Source organism: Eptatretus burgeri, chromosome 13, assembly GCF_056783735.1.
Source record: "Eptatretus burgeri isolate ZD-2024b chromosome 13, Ebu_testis_v1, whole genome shotgun sequence".
In the NCBI taxonomy this organism is placed as follows: domain Eukaryota; kingdom Metazoa; phylum Chordata; class Myxini; order Myxiniformes; family Myxinidae; genus Eptatretus; species Eptatretus burgeri.
Window position 1 is genome coordinate 44092539 of NC_140973.1, and position 16522 is coordinate 44109060.

The 16522-nt window shown below is 43.8% G+C and overlaps 1 pseudogene; it reads left to right on the forward strand.

Annotated features, from left to right (window-relative positions):
- Positions 1-9439: 9439 nt before the first annotated feature.
- Positions 9440-13354, forward strand: LOC147014336 (uncharacterized; annotated as a pseudogene).
- Positions 13355-16522: the final 3168 nt, after the last annotated feature.

Here is a 16522-nt window from a genome sequence, read left to right on the forward strand (position 1 = left end):
TCTACTGATGTAGATAATATACTGATGTGGATCCATGACTGAGGTTGTGGATCTACTGATGTTGGTAATCTACTGATGTGGATCCATGACTGAGGTTGTGGATCTACTGATGTAGATAATATACTGATGTGGATCCATGACTGAGGTTGTGGATCTACTGATGTTGGTCATCTACTGATGTGGATCCATGACTGAGGTTGTGGATCTACTGATGTAGATAATATACTGATGTGGATCCATGACTGAGGTTGTGGATCTACTGATGTTGGTCATCTACTGATGTGGATCCATGACTGAGGTTGTGGATCTACTGATGTAGATTATCTACTGATGTGGATCCATGACTGAGGTTGTGGATCTACTGATGTAGATTATCTACTGATGTGGATCCATGACTGAGGTTGTGGATCTACTGATGTAGATAATATACTGATGTGGATCTGTGACTGAGGTTGTGGATCTACTGATGTTGGTCATCTACTGATGTGGATCCATGACTGAGGTTGTGGATCTACTGATGTAGATAATATACTGATGTGGATCCATGACTGAGGTTGTGGATCTACTGATGTTGGTCATCTACTGATGTGGATCCATGACTGAGGTTGTGGATCTACTGATGTAGATAATATACTGATGTGGATCTGTGACTGAGGTTGTGGATCTACTGATGTTGGTAATCTACTGATGTGGATCCATGACTGAGGTTGTGGATCTACTGATGTAGATAATATACTGATGTGGATCCATGACTGAGGTTGTGGATCTACTGATGTTGGTCATCTACTGATGTGGATCCATGACTGAGGTTGTGGATCCACCGTTTGGAGAAGTTCTGGGGTGAAAGGATCGAAACGTCGAGGAAAAACGGTGCCGAGCTGATGACTCATGCTGTCGGGAAACCATTGAATTGCTTGCAGGTTCAGGTTCTTACTTTAGGTAAAGGAGCTATGTTTTGAGTTTTACAATTTAAAAGATGTTGAATAAAGGTTGTTGTGAAATTATAACATCATTCACAGCAATCCTTTAAATTATATCTTCGGAACAGCCCTGATACTGCATAATTGTGTGTGTGTGTGTGTGTGTGTGTGTGTGTGTGTGTGTGTGTGTGTGTGTGTGTGTGTGTGTGTGTGTGTGTGTGTGTGTGTGTGTGTGTGTGTGTGTGACAGAGAGAGAGAGAGAGATAGAAAAATAAAAAGAACAATACCCCTGGTCCCCCACCTGGTAGCGGCTGGATAACAAAATCAGGAAACCACTGGTAGGCATGGAAGACCCACAAAATATATAACAGAGAAGAAGGTAAATACCTATGGAATTTTTTTTTAATGCCGTGAACAAACTTTGGTACATCACGGGTGGTACAAACTTGGTACAAAATGATTTGAGCATCGCTGCACATGGGCTGATGGATTGGAATGTGCAGGTAGAGATCTGTTATTCTCAGATTGTAGAACCATATTCACTGCGAATAAAAACACATAAAACATCAAAAAGTAGTACAAAGGCCAAACAAGGAAGAAGAAGAAGAAGAAGAAGAAGAAGAAGAAGAAGAAGAAGAAGAAGAAGAAGAAGAAGAAGAAGAAGAAGAAGAAGAAGAAGAAGAAGAAGAAGAAGAAGAAGACATCAGTCAAAGTTACCCAAACAAATTCACAAGCCAGTCCAAGACACTCAACAGGGTCCCACAATCAATAAGTGATCGATCAGCCTCTCAAAGCATGACCAAAGAGTTCGGGATCCTGTACTACCAGGCGGTCATGACCTACGACATGTTCAATTCCGGTACCCTTCAGAGAGACAGAATTCATCAGGTCCCACAAGGATTCCTGGACAAGAAAGATACAGAATAACCGAGACAGAAGAAGACAAGGATGAAGAAGACAAAGAAGAAGAAGACAAGGAAGGACGGAGAAGACTGACATGTTCTCCACAGTTACTTGGATGCACATTTACAGTGGTCATCTCAAGTGGAATAAAATGTGGAGCTCCTACTTCAGTGTAGTCTTGCCTTTTATCCCTTTATCCTGCAGATACGTCACAATTGGCGACATGTTTTGTGCTTTGCTCGTTTAGCATTGCTCACTTTGGCGTCTGTGGGGATTCTGTTGTCAGAGTACCAACCAGATGAGAACTGGGAAGATTTTGCTGATCGTTTGGAACAATACTTCAATGCTAACAAGATGGCGGCAGCAGAAGATGCTGCTATTAGCCAGGCCATTCTGCTCACAGTGTGCGGCAACACAATGTATGCCCTGATGAAGGACCTTGTCTCCCCCCGATAAACCAAAGGACAAAAACCTACGATGAAGTGGTCGAGATTGTGGCCAAACACTTCAAGCGAAAACCTGGGAAAATCATGTCCTGGTCCAAATTCTGCACTCATGGGAGGAAGGGAGGTCAGTCGGTGTCTGAGTTTGTTGCTCACCTTCGCCGGTTGACTGATCATTGTGAATTTGGTGTCACATTGGTTGAGATGCTGAGGGATTTTTTTCATTATTGGCATCAACAAGGAAACGATCCTCTGAAAGTTGTTGGCCATTCCCAATCTCGATCTGACTGAAGCTGTGTCGATTGCGAGTACCTGCGTAACTACTGATGAGGGGCTGCATGTTATCACCAGTAAGGAGTGGAACTCCCAGTTGAGTTCATTCAATGTGAACAATCTGAACGCATCATTGTCAGCTGAGAGTAAACCTCAATTTCACCGATCTGCTAAAAACAACACCTCCGTTCAGAGGGTCAGCTCTTCTGTGCCAAAGCATAGTAGTGGATTGTCAGGTTCTCCAACAGGTAAATCATGCTGGTATGGTGGCAGTCACTTACCCAACCTGTGTCGTTTGACATATTACCTCACCTGTGTCATAACTGTGGAAAACCTGGCCACCTATGCAAGATTTGTGTCAGCACCCCAACATGGTACGACTCACCACATCATCGATTTGGCTGTACCAGTGGCCGGCGGTGAAACAAAACCTCCTGCTTCTGAGGAGTATAATTTGCTCAGTATATTGGACAACAGCAAACCCATTGCTCTGGATGTCAAGCTGTTCTGGATCCCAAAGAGATGGAGCTGGACACTGGGGCCAGCCAGTCCATCATGAGCTCTGAAACTTCCAAAAGGCTATTCAGCCAGGAGACAGCGAGGCCTGAACTCAGACCTGTGAACGCCAAGTTACGAACTTATACCAATGAACTTATTCCTGTGATAGGTCGTGCTGATGTGAAGGTCACCTACATCGATGTGTCATGGAAACTACCCTGTGGATAATACAGGGAAATGAGCCTGCACTGTTTGGGTGTGATTGCCTTGAATCCATCAAACTTGATTGGCCTGTGATCAAGTTGATGGTTTGTGATGTTAATTACAATGCCATTCTGGACAAATACCACTCTTTGTTTGAAGGTGGTGTTGGTACCTTTAAAGGTGTTAAAACCACAATCTATGTCGATGAGAGGGCTGAGCCAGTTTTCTGTAAAGCAAGGTCTGTACCAACCTTGATGGCTTGTGATGTGGAAGAAAAATAATTATATTTATGTATTCTCAATTATATTCACTTGTTGAATTGTTGCTGGTACTTTAAAAGTCAATTTTTGTACAATAGTCGAATTGGCTGTCTGTAAAGTTTCCCTTTTTTCTGAGTCTTTTGACCAACATAGTGATAAATGAATATCTTACGATGAAAAAGGTCTTGATCGCTGCATAGAAACAGGCTGACCTGGTTGTTAACGCTGCAAACTTTTGCCATGAGTGTGTTATTCTTTCCCTCCCACCCAAAGTTGCCACGTATTGCAGTTCTGAGTTCTTTCACCTTGTGCCTATCAGCTCATCCCATCGTTGCATTGCCAAATGTCTCACCCTCACAATTTTTGGATGCCAAATGAGGTGAAGAGGAATTGCGTTGGGCTTCTAGTTAGTGAAGTTCATTTGAATGCTTCAATGAATCATTGAATGTTCTTCCTCCATATATACAAAATTAAAGATTCCCTTTTGTATGCTGATCCATCATGTGGAAATTGAGTTATTTTCCACCACACTCACTTGATGCATCCCAAAGTAAAGGCAGAGCTCGACCACCTGCAGATGGAAGATGTTACCAGTCCTGTTGAGTTCAGTGTGCATGTCCAATTGTCCCTGCATTAAAGTCTGATGGTAGTGTACGGATTTGTGGTGATTACAAAACACCAATCAATAAGCATTCCAAGCAGGACCATTATCCTCTGCCAAAGGCAGATGACTTGTTCACTACACTTTCTGGTGGGAAGATGTTTAGCCACCTGGATTTGGAATCTGCTTACACTCAGATGTTGCTTGATGAGGACTCCAAGAAGTATACATGTTGTAACTCTCAGAAGGGGTTGTTTGTGTATAATCCAAATCGGCCACTGCTATATTTAAACGCAAAATGGAGAATCTGCTGAAAGCAATTCCCAATGATGTAAATTTTCAAGATGATGTGATGGTCACTGGCCGCACTGAGCCTGAGCACTTGTGTAACCTTGAGGCGGTTCTCAAATGTCTTGTCAAAGCCGGTGTTAAGGTGAAACATGACAAATGTAAGTTTTATGTTACCAGAAGTGGAATTTCCCAGGTCACAGGAGCGCACAAGCTTCCCCACTCCAATCAAAGTGGTAGTCACAATCGGGGAAGAAATGTTGCGTTGTGTTAGCATTCATTCGTCTTTAAAATGCCAGCTTGTGCATTGATAAATTGCACAAAAAGACAATTCCGTAGATGTGGAAAAACATCCCATCTGTAAGGCTTTATTTTTGTTGCATTTATTTCGAAAATACAATTGAATATAAGCTAGGTTTTTAAAAGAAAACATCAAACTTTGATGCAACTTTTCTGCCCCGTGGTGTGCATTGTGGCAGGGGTGTTGGGGTAGGGTGTGTGTGTGTGTGTGGGGGGGGGGAGGGGCGGGGTAACTATCCTGGGCCCGTAATTATTCCTTCAATTTTTTGTTTCATATCATGATTGTTTGGTGATGATAAAATGTTGCGGAAATGGGCCCTTCGTGGGTTATTAAATATAGGATCAGCCCAGATCCCCCCTTAAATGCATGTTTAGCCAGGTTGTTCGGTAATTGGACGTTACATGTGTGTCGGGAGGTGTAGCAGGCCGTTCATTGTTCACACAGTGGTGGTGTGCCGAGAGGTGGCTTTCTTCTTCTTCCTTCCCCTCTCCGAACTAGTCCCGCCCAGCGCTCTGAGAGTGTCGGTCGGCGAGACGTGTCGGCAGCCGATTGGTGGAGGCAGCTGGAATCTCGAGCGATGAACCAATCACGGGTCCCCGGAGGAGTGTCCCGAAGAGCGAGCGCCGGAAAGGCAAGGGTGAAACTGCCTGAGCATCGACTCGGGCGCTCGGCAGTAAGAGGAACTGCATGAGGGGAGCCGGGCGATCCGCAGTAAGAGGAACTGCATGAGGGTTTTTGGGATCGGCTTGGGTAAGAAGAGCGAGCCCCAGGAAGGCAGGAGGAACTGCATGAGGGGAGTCGGCGATCTACTTTTATGAGGTCATCGACAGGTTCACCCGGAGTCCAGTGACGGAGCCTCTGACTGTCTTTGCTCCCGACACGCCTCGACACGCTTTTCCATCCTGTCGATCCGCCTGCGGAGCCCAACACCCGGATTTGGCCTAATCTGGTGAGCAGGCCAGGCCTGGATTTGTATACTGGACCTTGTGAAAAGCCAGCTGGAGCACACCGTGGATCTTTCGCTCTTGTGCTGTCGACCTTACGGGGGCTGAACGCGCTGACGCTGGTGCGCAAGCGGTGCCGGGAGAAGGAGTACGAGCACCATTTTGCCACGCTGCATGCTCGAGCTGGGTGCTCGAATCCGACGACATCGGCTTGTCACGAGCCGCATTCATGCCTTTGACACTTTCCCCTCTTCCATGAGGCATCACCATTGGCTTAGTGGTTAGGGTGGTGGCTTGGGATCCCAGGGTCCTGAGTTCAAGCCCCGTTGGCTGCTGAATTAACACCAGGGGGTTGACTCAGCCTGTCATCCTTCTGAGGTCGGCGAAGTGAGTACCAGTGTACTGGTCCCGGTGTATGCCCCAGTTAGAATATGTGTACCATATCCCTGTGTGTCGTAAGAGGCGACCAGGGTTGGCGTCAGGAAGGGCATCCGGCCATAAAACATTGCCTCAAGAAAAAGCCTAACCCCTGCACAGCAGGGAAAAATGGCTGTAAAAACGGTCATATTTTCATGAGGCATCACCAAGTACTCTGTTTCTTGTCTGCATGTTGTCTAAGGTTTATCTCGCTAGGGTTCCCTTCGAAACCCGTAATCCGTAGCTCCCTAGTTAAGAGCGGGTTATAGATTGATTAAAACATTGTCGTGAATGTTTTGCTTGTGTCGTGTTCTCCGATGTGTCCCCAATAAATCTGGCTGATTCATATCAAAGTTGCCGCCTTGAGTTTATTCGTGCCATGCTGAGGAAAAATTCGCTCGATTTGTATTTAAAACCAAAATGGTTACGGATTGGCAGACTTCGCTCGGTCTCTGACAAACCCAGTCTGTAACCAGGGTCTATTTCCCCGAATGGCAAGGCACAGGTATCGTGATCTGAGGCGCGTAACCCGAGACCTGTGCCGAGCCAGCCGGCGTTATAACCCCGGAGATGGTGGTGCTGTTAAGTGACGCCGAATCTTCAACATTTGGCTGTCAAGAGTAGGGTGCGAATCCCGCCACCGCCGGATCTATAACAATATAAGGGCGGGCTTCAGAGCTCGTGAAAGAAATGTTGCTGAGGAAATATAAGGGTGGGCTTCAGAGTTCGTGAAAGAAATGTGTGTCAACGTGTCTATCGTAAAGAAAAAAGCTTCCCATAAGAGAGGGGATCTATCCTTTACCCTTCTCAACGCATCACATTTAAGATCCCATTAAACATGGGGATGGGGCTAATCTGAACATGCATTTAAGGAAATAACTGTGAGGACCTGGCTGTGTGGATGCATTCATCAGACCGGATTCTGAAATCTGTAACAATATTAAAATACCCCTGACCCCATTCGTTAGTGGATGTAGGAAAGTGTTTTAGGTTCCACAAAAAAAATAGACCAGGCAACACCAGGCAATGTGAGGTACCCCTGCTAGTCCAAAATATATATTCCATTTCATCACAGAAATGGTTTCAGCAGCAGCAGTACAGTGCCTATCTTGAAAAAGGAACAAGGCAGGTATCCTGTCATCCCCGCCACCACCCAAGCCACTCACGAAACTAGCCAAGCAGCAGTCTTCGGCCCAACTCAAGCCACGTGAAACCCATGCGAAGCACTGCCTCCTTGCCCTCACCCAAACCGCAGTAAAGCACTACCAGCAGTGAGAACAGCTCTCCAGAAAGAGGTTGAGGAAACCACCCGACATGAGCAACGATCCAAGGATGAAGTTCGTTCTCCATGTAATCAGACCTGTATGAAGCAATCGAGTCCACGTGTGCCGGTGCAGCCAATTCTGCATACAGCCTGACACCGAACAGGAAGAAGGCAACCACATGGCTCCAGTTGACACCTTCGACAAAACAGCTCGGTCAGCACGTTCACCAGGCAGCCCCAGAGCACCGCCACCCTCGACATCCCCAACGCCTAACCACCATCCAGCTACACAAACACCAGGGGTGTGTTCAGTTACCAAGTTTCTTGTGGAACACTCGCCAAGTGGCTTAAGCACTCAAGCAAGCACACTATTTGAAACCATTGATAAGGAATGGCTGGCTTTGCTAGCGCTAACTTAGCTGCATGGTAATTGAGCGCACACCAAGCGCAGCCACGTTGTGACATCATGTGTATGTGGGGTAACAACCACAAAAATGATCGTGCTATGTATCGATATGTCAAGGAGTATGGCAGTATCATGGTGTCTGATAGTACACCATACCGAGGGATAATACAGGGAAAAAAATGGCTGCCATTCAAATGTGCACACAATTATACGCTTGTAAACTACCATACAGTGAAGTCATGAGCATTTAAAAGCCATACCTTTTGTTCTTGAGCATTTTCTGAGCTACCAAGACTTAAGAAGATGCCAGAATACATCGCTAAAGTACAATGAGAGATCGCTAAAACGCCAATTTGTACTTCTTCTTCTGCTTATTCTCCTCTCAAAATGTTGTTTAACTGTAGCCCAACCTATCTCAATATCTGCTGAAGCCATGATGGTGATTCCAACGCGTGGAAGTTCCTTTGTCTCTGAGCTAGTGCACGCAACCCAAAATTTAAAAAGTATAAAACATTAATCGTTTTATTATTTAAAAAAAAAAACGATAATTTCATCATTTCACATATGTGGTTATCCACATCGTGGACAACCAAAAGTCAGGATTGAAATTTAATAACATAGATAGATTTATTCCACACCAAAAATAACAAAATATATAAAACATTAAGAGTTTTAAAAAAAATTGCAGAAACAAGAAGAAAAAAAACAAAAAAAAAATGTAAAAACAGAGGGATGAAATCTCAAAAAACAACCAAGCTAGGTCGGAAGGACACCACATTATGATTCCACAATAGAACACCACAATCCTCTTATGGATTAGCATCACAACATCTTTTGACATTTTACTTTTGTTGTGGGATTGTGATTGATGAAGAAGAAGAATGAAGAATCTTCTTCTATTTTCTGCAGAGTCTATCCCAAAACTTCTGCAGAGCAAACTACAATTGTCTCTGCTCCTTAAGATCTCTCTGGGAACCACTTGTTCGACCTCCTTCCACACAGGCCTCCCTTGGTTCTCTTCCGTAGTGCAGCCCAGGTGGCCACGGGGGCGGCTCAAATAAAAATATATGTACATCTTTTCTTCCGGGCTCCACAGCCTACACGCCGCCAAGTCTGCCACACACTGACCAGAGAGATCGTAATCAGCTGAGTTGCACACGTGACATGTGTGCCTCTGCAATGGGAAGTTCTTATCTTGCCCCGCCCACAAACAAGAGGTATTCTCGCATACATAAATCGTCTATCCTGTGTATAAATTATGTACATTGTCTCTTCAGTGTCATGGAACAAACAATTTACTCTGGCAAGCCTGCTTTTGGCTTAGTGGTTAGGGTGGCTGACTTGTGATCCTAGGAGATTCTATGGGATACCAGGGTCCTGAGTTCAAGCCCTGTTAGCCACTGAATTAATACCAGGTGGGGTTGACTCAGCCTGTCATCCTCATGAAGTCGGCAAAATGAGTACCAGTGTACTGGTGCAACCAGCAGCCATAAGGCTGCACTCAATTTTTTTTTTTTTTACTCTGACAGGTCCCTGTAGACCACAATACGTCCGTATCTAACTGTTTCGTGCAACATTACTTGGGGCAACTTTATTCTTGATCAATAATTTCAAAAATATTCTAAGCATTCCGAAAATGTGTCTCCAATCCTCAAAATTGCTCATAAAAACGTAAAAAACGAATAATTTCGGTAAATAATGTTTCTCTTCAAAATTTTCTTCAAATTTTTGCGTTATGCACGTAGATTCTACAACAAAGAGTAACTTCATCGTGTTCAATAATGAATCGTGGAAACGATTTGTAGATTTTGCGAGCAAATGGGTGAATTACGACTGCAAAGAGAGTGATATAGTTACCGAGATTGCAACAAACCTTGGTATTGACTTTCACGATACTACGACATGCATTGCGGCTCAGCCCTCAACGTCGAGTAACCTTGGCTACCACTACAATTGCTACAAGCGCTTCTGTGACATCAGTAAAATCAGAAGAAAAGAGAAGTCATTTGCAAAGAAATCTACTTCTCAAGGACAAGGTATGTGTAAACTCATCCACCATGCATTGATAATGACTTTAAAATTAACTTATGTAACGTTAGATTGGACATGTGAATGATGCATCATTCATGATGATGATGATTTGGTGGAAGACTATGTTAGTGACTTTGTATCATGTTCAACTTGCTGTAGTAGTACAATTTTACTGTAATTTTGGAATCATGGTTATTCAGGGAATTATAACTGTCAATGATTTGATATTAAACTTAAAGCCATCATTGGAGGGGGTGGACATAGACAACAGGAACTTTTGCAAATCTGTAAACTGGGGATCAGCGAAGCAGGTGCATACAACAGCCTCTGACCTTTGAGGGGGTTTCCATGTGTGTTTCATTCAAATTCACCTCATATCTCTTTGTAACCTCTATAGTGAGGCTATATATACTTTTATGATATTGTAAGTATAAATTTCACGGAAAAAAAAAAGTGAGGAAATATTCGCTTGGTTACAAAGAAATCCTATGTAAACAAACATGGAAATACTGTTGTTTCAACCGGCATCGCTGGTCCCTCTCTCACAAATGCGCAAAAAATACTTATGTCCACCCCTCCTATAGCATGCATGCTGGCTTGTATTGTAAGCAAAGGAGAGTTAATGAAAAGACTTGTTGGGAGATATTACACAACACAAAGTCCATTTCATCTAATTTCAGCCAGTTTTCCAGAAATTTATGGAAAATGTTGAAGTTTGAAATTCCTGCCTTATAAAAGGCATACTATATTCTGACTACAAAAGAGGTGTTTTGAGATAAAATTTTACTACACAATATCTATTATTGGTTCACGAGTCAGTAAGTGACCACTATATTTGTTATGGGTGTGTCTGTTGGGTAGTAAATCTAGTCTACCCTTATTATCAGTATTTCCGTCGATATGTTTGTTATTTCTATATATTTCTGTCTGTCTGTATGTATGTCTGTTCGGTCCAGTGCTCCATTAATACAATGGCAATTTCGATGAAACTTGGTAGGTTCCTACCATGACCTAGTTTTGTGCAAATGAGAACCGTTGCTCTGGACCCATCCGTTGCCGAGCAATGGACCTTTGAAATTTTCAAAAAAATCTCAAAAATTTATTTTTTCAATTATCAAAAATCAGGCCACGAGCGACTGTGGGCAGTACATTCAGCCATATTGTCAAAAATTTCCAGCCGGATCCTATGAAAACTGTCGGAGAAGATAGACTTTGAATGAACCCTGGTTGAAAACAATAAAAAAAAACGAAGTTCGTTATGTCTCAGAGACTATGAGTCAGATATACATGAAACTGGTATGGTAGGTTCATGGTATGTCCGAGTTATGTGTGAGAAAGAACCGTTGCTATGGACGCTTTTGTTGGCTAGTAACGGCTGAAAAACGACTAAATTCGACTTGATCGACTACCCATGTCCGCCTACTGGCTTGTCTGTCTCTCTGTCTGTCTGTCTGTCTGTCTGTCTGTCTGTCTGTCTGTCCCGAGCATAGCTCCATGGGTTTTGATCCGATCCTGATAAAATTTTGGTGGGAGGTTTATATCATGATCTAGTTGTGTTTTCCTGAGAATGGGTGTGCTGCGCCCATTATGGGTGGAGCCACACCCAAAAAACATGTTTTTAGGGGGTGGCCGGTTTCAAGTTACATCTTCTCCGAGGGGGTTTGTTGAATCTGGCAGGGGTTTCGGTATTTGGTTAGCCCAATGGCACCTGCATAGCCCCACGGAGCTCGATTTTTCATTTTCGTCCCAAGGTCAAGGTCACAAGGTCACGAACTTCGAAAATGTCAAAAAAAAATCAATAAATTGGGCATCGATCTTCTAGGGGTTTCAACTGTTTCGAATGAAAGTTGGTATGCAAGTAGTGCTCTTCGAGTACTGCAACTTTTATCATTTACATTTTTCCCGATTCCCGTCATAAAAAAAAGGCCAACTACTTTTAGGATTTTGCAATTCGTGGTCGATTTGTAGTGCTCTTCGATTACTACAACTTTCATCATTTACGTTTTTTTCCGATTCCTGCCAGTTTGCCCGTGGCATTCCCTCGAAGGTCAAAAAATAAAAAAGGCAAACCGTGTACAAAACTGTACATTGCTCGTGAACCATTGCCATCTCCAGACTTGTCTATTATGTAATATTGTAATATTACACAACACAAAGTCCAGTTCATCTAATTTCATCCAGTTTTCTAGAAATTTATGGAAAATGTTGACTTTCGAAATGCCTATCTAATAAAAGGCATTTAGACTATATTCTGGCTACAAAAGAGGTGTTTGGAGATAAAATTTTACAACACAATATCTATTATCTAATATTGTAATGTTACGTTTTAAATAAATAAGCAATCGAATTGCATTCTCTTTGGTTGTCTTTGCATCTTCTATCATTTAATCAATGCAAATACAGGAACAGACATTAACATACTGGATAACCAACCAAGTGACTTACACGGAGGACAGCCAAGCCAAAAGCGTGTGCTTCGTTCAGATGACAAGGACAGCCAACGAGAGTGGAGAAAACGTCACATGTTTCCAGAGGAGTGCATAATTTGCCACTCAAACAAGTACAAACGTAATAATATAACTGGTAAAAGGTCAATTGTAAGGTTAGTCAAATGTGAGCTTATTTGTGGTGGGCAGCTCCTGGAAGCTGCAAAGCAAAAGGGAGACATTGCACTTCTACAGCAGATACAGGGTGAAGATTTGGTAGCCCGTGAGTTGCAGTACCATCGTGACTGTCACAGAGCCTACACAAGGTTCCTGAGTAAGCCGTGTAAGCCTTTGACATCCATTCAGAGAGGCTACATGAATGCTTTCATTGTATTCAGTGAAGAAACGGTGAAAAAAAGGTTAATTCAAAATAAAGAAATCTTGACTTTGTCAAGATTAAACCGTATATTTATCCATGCAATCAAAGAGGTTGAAAATGTAGATGCTCCTTCTAGGACCTGGAATTTAAAGACACGTCTGCAAAGAACATTCCCGCAACTTGTGTTTGTCATGCCCGCCAATAGAAGCATGAGTGACATCGTCTTCAGTGAAGGACTTTGTGCAGAAGACCTAGCCCAGGAACTTCTTGATGACACTGACACTACTTCTGCAGAAAGTTCAACAGATGATGCAGACCCAATTGAAAGAGGTAGCAATGGATCCCAGCCAAACAGTCTGCGAATGTTATTTAATGTTGCCTTAACATTGAAGTTATCAATTGACAACAAGAACCTCACAGTCCCATGGCCACCTGTGGCAGATGACTTCACGCTGGATCAAGTTAAGACCCTTGTCCCATATCAACTGTTCAACTTCCTAGCGTGGGTGGTTTGTGGTTCAGACAGCCCCGAAGAAGAGCAATATGTTGTGGTTACAGCAGACACTGAAAAAAACTCCTGTCAATCGCCCAAGATATCATCAGTTTGGCAAAGAAAGGGAAAAAACTGATGCCAAAGCATTATGCCCTTGCCACTGCAGTGTGCCATCTGACAGGGTCAGCACAAGTGCTTGGTCTCCTCAAGGGACGAGGGCATAGCATTGCACTGCACACTCACATTTATGTGTATACAGTGATCCTGATGTACAATACCCATAAAATAATACAAGGAAGATGATTATACAGATTTAAAAACTTTGCATTATACTAACATTTTTGTTCTGTGTGAACACAACAAAATATTGTTGCGAATTCGCGCCCGACGGCGTGCGGTCGGCCACGTAACTCGAATCGCGGCACGTCGCCCACCGGACAGACAATTCAGTCGTGACCCTCTCGGAACAACGCCGGGAGCTAGTTTTGGGTGGGTCTTTCGACCTCACCACAATCGTGCCAATCAGCCATCCGCGTAGGATAGGGTTGTTCGCCAAACTCGACCTACCTAAGTATCTACGCGGATGGTTAATTTAATACCTCGCCGCAGGTCGAAGTACCTCGCCGCAGGTCGACTTCGGACACGAACCGCTTAAGCGGTTCGTTCCGTACTGCAGAGATAACCGAGCGGAGTTATCGTCGACCTCGACGGTTCAGATTAGTTACCGGGAACTTACACCCACTACCAATCTCTTACGCTATGCAGGATGGAGAGTCAACAAAAGGAAGGAGACGAAGTAAAGCGGGAACAATTGAACAAGCACATTTATTTCACACACGCAGACAGCACAGAAGGCACGTATTCAGTCACAGTAATAATAATAAAAGGCACGTATTCAAGCACAGAAAGAAACAGTAAAAGAGAGATACTACCGACTAAGACTGACACACGGCAACACTTACACAGTTTTACTTAACAGATGGCGCCACCACAAGCATTTACACAAAAAGCAAAGGAAAAAGAAAGCCACCCTCATAGGCGAGGAGGCAGACAGGTCCGTAGACCAAATGTACGTGGATCCTGGAGGATCGGCCAGGCCCACGAGACCGGGGAGGTCTTACCCACGTCCTCGTGACGCGATGGCGGGCAAGCCGCAATGTTCGCGCCGCTGCGCCCCGACTCCGTGCCCTGGCGTGGTCGGCGAGTCCTCTCCGGCATGCTCCGTGTGAGCGGTCTTGTTGGCACCACGTTTAGGGTGGGGGAGGAACGGGGGCCCCCTTGGCACTATCCCAGCGCAAATGGGGGGGGGGAAATCGCTGATGCTCAGGGAGAGGGGTATGGCTGGCTGGCCTGGATCCTGCGATGAGTCGAGCGACCCCCACACCGCAACCTCGTCGCCGTCCGCCGTCTTCCCTGCATCTCCTCCGCAACTTCTCTCCAACTCTTCCCGAACTCCTCCCAGCTCAACTCACCCTCTCTCTCGAGTCGCCTTGCGCTCACATCTTTATAGGACTCAGGAGGAGCCGATATGCGGATCAAAACGCGATTGGAGGCGGGGCCACGCCACCCTCTGTTCAGCCATTGGTCTGGCAAAAAGGGGCGTGAACCTCCCTTGATCCGCATATTTGCATAAACGGACTTCACATACACGCACTTGGAGGTGGGGCCAAGCCGCCTCTCGCTCGCCCATTGGACGGAGGGGAAGTGGGCGTGAATCATTTTGGATCCGAATTTCTCCCTCGGAAAGGCCGCCATTCGCGCTCGCGGCTCGGTGCGTTTGGTACCAATCGCCGAACGGGCCCTAGACAGCCCGACGTTCAGTGTTCACAGGTGGTGCGGTTGTTGGTTGTGAAGGAGAAAGGCGAAGGTGGTGGAGGCTTTTCTGTGGTGGTTTGATGGTTATGGTGTCGTTTGGGAATGGGTGTGAAGCGATGTTTGCGGGATGGAATTGTGAAGGTAAAGGTAGTGGCTGTTTGCGTTGTTGGCGGCTTACTGGTCGAAAATAACAATAGAGAAAGAAAAAATGGCTAACTGAAGGATCGCAGCCCGAATGGATCACATAAATTCCCTCTATACAACGGGTGTGCGCTAACTACACATGGACTTATTGAGATATCTCACCTGAGGACTCTTTATGGTGTAATGCGAATTTCCACAACCGTAACAATATTCTGCAGTATATGTATGTCATATTTGTATTTACATGTACAGTACTGGAAGATCATGCTCTCACGAGGATCTCTCATGTCCTGGGTCTTAACACCTGCGAAGTGATAAATTTGAGATGGATAAAGATTAGTATGTGAAACTTACAGTTCTGCAACATTACAACAGTGTACATTTAATTTACAATTTCTTTCTTAACATCCACTTAAAGTATGTAACACTCCCCCCCCCCCTTACATTTCAATAAAAATATGAGGTTAGAATATTGAGAGCTTGTAACTATGGTAATATTTCACCAACGTAAACTTTTTCATTTGGCCAGAGAAAATTAATATCACATCATACATTTGGAGTATCATTTGTTAATGGGTTTTCATTAAATCTAAAACATCTGCTCCAGTTAGGACTTTTCCCAATTTCCCTGCCTCTTTTTCTCTCGGTGTTGGTGTTGTGTGTGGTTTAGTTTGTGGTTTGTTTCAGTTTGTGTGGGTGCTTATGGCTCAAACGAGATTAAGCGCATAAATGTTAATCATAATAATAATAATATATTCTTATCATTAATACTCTTAGTATAATTATTATTATTATAAATGCACGTTATAAATTTATGAAGCCCAACAGATAATAACATGTTCACTGAACAATCTGATTAAAAAGCCAGGAAGCCATCATACACTTCATGTACCATTTGTTAATATGCATTTTCATCAACTGCTCGTTATAAATTTCTGAGCACCTCTTGTGCATGGGGACATGGATATTCTTAATCAGTGACACATTTCCTACAAACCCATGAAAGTTTTAAGTTGCCCCCATCATTGTTGCACGAAAATTGAAAATTAAACGCATATATACTGCATGCCCTATGGCCTACTGTTATATGGCAATCAAACCTACTAAACACACATAAACCATACTACACTTACCACAGTCAAACTGTGGATCCCCCCCCCCTTCCACTTCCACGTAACAATACTTTATCAACGTTATATTAAATACCTCCAACACCTCAGGTGGATGTAGGTTATTTTTTCATCCCTCTTTGTTTGTTTGATGTCTGTGAACAGGATAGTTCAAAAAGTTGGAACGGATTTGGACGAAACTTTGGGGACAGGTTGGGTGTGTGAAAAGGACGAATCGATTCGATTTTGATGAAGATTCAAAATCGTATTAGGAGACGAGAAGTTAAAAAAAAATTTTGTAAAGTGATTCTTCACCATTGAGAGATGCGGCCAAAAACGGGATAGTTTTGCATGATATCTCAAAAAGTTGTGGACGAGTTATGACACAACTATGTGGATGAGT